The following is a 5,309-nucleotide window of genomic DNA, read 5'->3' as shown; positions in this document are numbered from 1 at the left end:
TCCCTGCATATGGCTGTGATTTGGCACCCTTCTCTGGTTGAACAAGGGAGCTGTGCAATTGTCTTAAACCTGTGTCACATGCCTCTGAATTTGTAAGGTTTTTTCCTTGTATGGGGCTTTGTGGTTATAGCTACAATTTGCAAAGATCTGTGTTTTCCAATTAATTAATTTGCTTGTTGCTGTTACCATGGTGCTTTTCTTTGGCAGACAGGGAGCACTCTTAGCAAGTGCACTGAAGTCAAGCTGGATTTACTTTCTGCTTTCTATTTCTTTCCCTTGCCTCTACAGTGGGGAGGTGTGGAAGGAGCCAGCCAGGAGTTTTTCTTCCAATCAGATTGCAAGTAGCTGAAGTTGGAAAAGGGGCACATGCCTGTAGACCTGCTCTCATCAAGACATCCTGTCCCCTATCCCACAGCTAGCATCTCTGGGGGCAAGGAGGAGGATGAAGTTTCCTGAACTGACCCAATCCTGGTGACCTGTGGTGGTGGAGAGGGAAGGCACAGTAGAGGTGGCAAGCAACATGTCTGTAAGGCATGGCAGAAAGGTGTGAGGGTGACCTGGAAAGCAGAGAGGTGCCCCAGTTAGTGCTGACCCAGAGTGGGAGGTAGACAGCAGAGTGTGTCTTTGTGGCTTTTGGGTCTGGGGTTGTTCCCTATGAATCTATGAAAAGGTAAGTAGACAACCTGGCTAAGAAACCTGTTTCCTTGCCACTCCCAACGTCAGAACATTTATCCTATCCAGAAGCTATTTTATTAAAGTGTTCACTAAAATACTTTATTGCACATGAAACCTGATTTTTCCAATTACAGAACTAAATAAGATGTAATGCTGTCATAATTAGCAGAGCTAAAATACCCCCTAGTAAGTGTACTGCAACAAGTCTAAATCCTGTGCCAGATGTTTGTGAATGCTGTATACTGTGCCCTGGAGCTGTGACTTTCAGGAGAGACAGCTGTTGTTATTTCTTGTGTTTCAGCCTAATTAGAGCTACCACAGAGCAAATGTGGGTGGATCAGGTCTCCAGAGCTGGTCTGCTTGTATGTCTATGAGCTCTATATGTGGTTTCAAAACCTGGTCACAGTGGGCCTGTGACTGACTCCCACCAGCAGACAGGAATCCAAGTTGATTTCCACAGGGCCACGTCAGATTCAAACTGTGCTGTGAGCACTGGGACCTAGTTCCCCAGAAGCATGATGGCAACTGCAAGGGCAAACCCAATTCCTCTCCAAAGACCTGAATCAGGCAATGTGACTGTAATGGGTCTGCCTGAGATGCAGCCCTCACCGTGCTGTGCAGTGGTAGCTAGATAACACACCAGTGTTTTGACTACTGCTGAGCCGGGCTCACGCAGCACCAAGGCTGCTTTCCCAACATTTCCCCAGTAGACTGGGGGTGGGTAAAAACTTGGGAGGGGATATAGCCAGGACAGCTGACCCAGACTGTCCAAAGGGATATTCCATACCACATGATGTCTGCTCAGCAATATAAGCTGGGGAAAACAGGAAGAAGGGGGGGACATTCGTTTCGCGTTTGTCGTCCAGAGCAACCGCTATGCGTACCGGAGCCCTACTTCCCAGGAAGTGGCTGGACATCGCTTGCTGATGGGAAGTAGGGAATAAGATCTTTTGTTTTGTTTTTGCTTCCGTGTGTGGCTTTCGCTTCATTAAACTGTCTTTATCTGACCCACGTGCCCATTGTTATATTTTCTCTCCCCTGTCCAGCTGAGGGGGTGAGAGTGATAGAGTGGCTTTGGTGGGTACCTGGCATCTGGCCAGGGCCAAACCACCACAGTGACAAATTCAGGAGGATCAAAGAAAACTTCTTCTTGGCAGAGTCACTGCTGCAGAGGGTAGCTCTGCTTTGGGGGAGGCCAGGAGGTAACAGAGATGTTTGTCTTCCTTGCATCCTGGAAAACGTTACTCAACCTCTTCTCTGCAACCCAGTGTGGAGGTATGCTGTAAACCGTCTCCTCCCTAGGAACGTGTATGAATTAGGACCACTCTACCCAGGAGGGACTCAGAGGTTTGATTCAGTGAGGTGAAGTCAGGGCAAGGATCACTCTTTGCATGGCTTGAGCTTCCTGCCTTCCTCAAGTACCAGCTGCCGACTTCTGCTCTTATCAGTCCTCATCCACACTGGAAAAGAGTCATTGGGCTCACTGGATCATCAGGCCCCAAAATGGCCATTCCCACCTTGTGCCTGCTGCAATCCTGTGCAGTGAACGATTTGTATGCTTTCATCCTGACCAAAGTGTATAGTTCCTGTTAAGTAATGTTTGTTCTGTTTCCTCATCAACCTTTTGCCCCTTCTTCAAAATTAGCAATTGCCGTTCTGTTTTTTCAATCAATCTTCTAAATTCACTTCTGTGGTACCCTGCCACAGTATCCAAGCTCCCAAAAACTCATATCCAGACAGAATCTGACCATATACTTCATCTCTCGGCTTTGTGTTGCTGCTTCCTGTCATCACCCTGAATTCATAGCTACTTGATCAAATTTCTGTCTAGGTGACAGTGTTCACATCCAAAGCAATTCAAACTAACTTTGACAGTAAGATTTTGTGCCATGGTATTAGATGCTTGGCAAAATTGTTGTATATCATAATTGCTCTTCTGCCATCATCCATACAATTTTTTTATATTTCCTTGTATCTACTCTCCTCAGTGTCCTGTTTGCTTGGTGTTTTCCTTCCTTTCCTTCCCTCCATTTTTCTGAGACCTGCCTTGTGGTTATTGTAAGTGTGGGATTCTGTTCCCCTCCCTTCTGCCTCCTTTGTTTGTTGTAAGATAGTGAAATAATAACAATCATGATACGCCTCAACATATTGATTTTGTTAATAAATAGGTTAATAGAAATTAATAAATACACAGAACATGTTGCTAAGGCAGCTTCACATTTTGTAGTACAACCCTTAATTATATAAATAATCACCCCACAAATAGTCCCATTGGGTTTAATGGCAGTACATGGACAAGGGAGGATATCTTATTAAGCACTTAAAATTGGGCCCAATGCACAAGATAATGAGCCTATATTATGGTAATGATGCCTACCAAGGTAAAAATAGGAGAGGCAGATGGTAAAGGAAAGAAAAATTCTGAATATTTATCCCATTAATAGTTTGAACCAGTTTGAGTCTTAAAATGAGGGCAGGGAGAAACGGCACTGTACATCCTTTTCCTTGGGGGATCAGCTTCAGTTTTTCTTGGTCATTAATTCAAATAGCAGCAGTATCTCTGCTTCTGTTATGGATAATACCACATGAATACTTACTGTACAGTCTCCTATGTTCAGTTTAGTTCCTAGAATCAGATCTCCATTCCAGTTCCAAGTATTTATTGCTATTAAAAAACCGAAATGAACAGTGTAGTTAACCAAAGACTCCCACTAAGAAGCTAGCGTTATAGCCTTATCTCTGGCATATTTGATTTTATTGATAGCAATCTCCATTCTGAAGTCCTCTTCTTGGGTAAAAGTCTTTTGGGAGGTGGAGACGGACCAGAGAATGACAATTCTTTTCAGAGCTTTCACTTTAACATCTCATTGAAATGGGGATTGTGAAGTTGTGTGATCCTCAGTTAATTTGCTGGGTTCGCCAGTGTCACTCTGCAAGTAATGTGGTCTGTCATCTAGCCAAGGTAATTAGCTCTATGGGCAGAGAATGAATACAAAATTCCGAAATCCAAGCTCTAAGCAGAGTACAGGATCGGTGTGAAAGCGAGCGGTGGGGATATATTATTTCACTGGACTGTATTACTTCTAACAGCGTTGAGTAAATCGACTAATGGTGAGAAATATAAAACTTAAAATGGGGCAGCCTCACGGTATCCAGAGATCAGATGGGAAAGAATAAGTGTCTTGCTTCATTTTCTTTCACATCTCATGACCACTCCAATACTTGGTTCTTCTTTCAAATGAAATTCTAGTATCCCTTTTAAAGTGAGTCTTCTCCAGCCCTGTGGTTATTAGAGGGCTGCATTGCCTTGTGCTGCAAAACAGGGAAGATCTAATCTGCTCTGGTTTCTGCCCATCATTCCTGAAGGTCAGTTCTTGTCTTCCAACAAGCCAAGTGACTGCACTGTGGCAGAAGATAACTTGCAGCCCCAAGCAGAGCAAGTTTCCTTTTCCTATTGGACTTGCTTGGCTTCCTCTATAGAGTTTGCTCAGGGTTCAGCAGATGCAAGACCTGTTAAACTGAGGATGTACAACACTGTGCAGTGGTTTAAATCCAACAGCCATGACTCTTGGGAAGAGTCGATGTGAAAGCTTTACCAGGGTATTGTCTGAGCTGAAGAATGTGAAACTGAAAGGGAGGAGAGTTAATAGCTATTAGGATTATTACAATAATAATTAGAATTATTAGAAGCCCATGTAAAAGAAATTAATTCACACTATATGAAAGAATGCTTTTTAATCAAACTAGTTTTGAATAATAATGATCAAAAATGTATCATAAAGCAAAAGGTGTGAATCTGATCATTGTATAAGTACCATAAATATCTTTCAGTTACTGGAAGCTGCCAAATTTCCTTAAGATTCAAGTATTCACAGCATATTTCAAGGAAATAAAGGTTTCCATTTATTTTTTTATCCCTTGCTCTGTAAGCCAGATGTTCTCATTTGTGCATGTGCAGGTCAACTGCAGTTGGAAAGACTGTGTTTCATTCAGAAGTGTGTAACAAAATAATTGTATTAAATACATTTGATATTAAATGGAAGCTTCTGCCATGCCCAGTCTGTTTACATTAGCTTACAGTCTCCTCTCAATGGTGAAATCACTTCTTGACCATACATAGATAGCCGGTAAATATCCAATTTATTTTTCCAGTGATCTCATTTATTTCCAAAAGCACTTTAGGGAAAACAAGGATGCAATTTGACCTACAGTTTGATTACGACTGAGTGACTTAAAGTGATCAAATTTTAAATTACCAAATATTTGTGCAAGGGAAGCGACCGATCAGCCCTAAATTGGTCCTTCCCTGAGATCTTGCATACCAAGATTAATCTTAGAGCAAATATTTATTTGTCCCTCATAATTTTAAACCACATGTGTTTTCTCTGAAGGAGGAGGCTGATAATGTACCTCACAGCAAGGTATGAAGTTTGGCTCCCTGGGAGGGTCCAGGGAACTGGAGACTTGGAAACTTCAAGGTGAGTTGCTGGTTTTGAATTTTTTTTCGATGTCTTAGTCATCTGAGACATCACTTTATCTCCTTTGCTTTTTTAATTTCCTCTGGTCTTCCTCTCTTTCTCTTACATAAATGTGAAAGAAAAGGGTCACAAAGGGCCACAGCTCAGGTTTCCCAT

The sequence above is a fragment of the Leptosomus discolor genome, chromosome 7 (assembly GCF_034619465.1).
Source record: "Leptosomus discolor isolate bLepDis1 chromosome 7, bLepDis1.hap2, whole genome shotgun sequence".
In the NCBI taxonomy this organism is placed as follows: Eukaryota; Metazoa; Chordata; class Aves; order Leptosomiformes; family Leptosomidae; genus Leptosomus; species Leptosomus discolor.
This window is presented reverse-complemented; position numbering follows the sequence as displayed.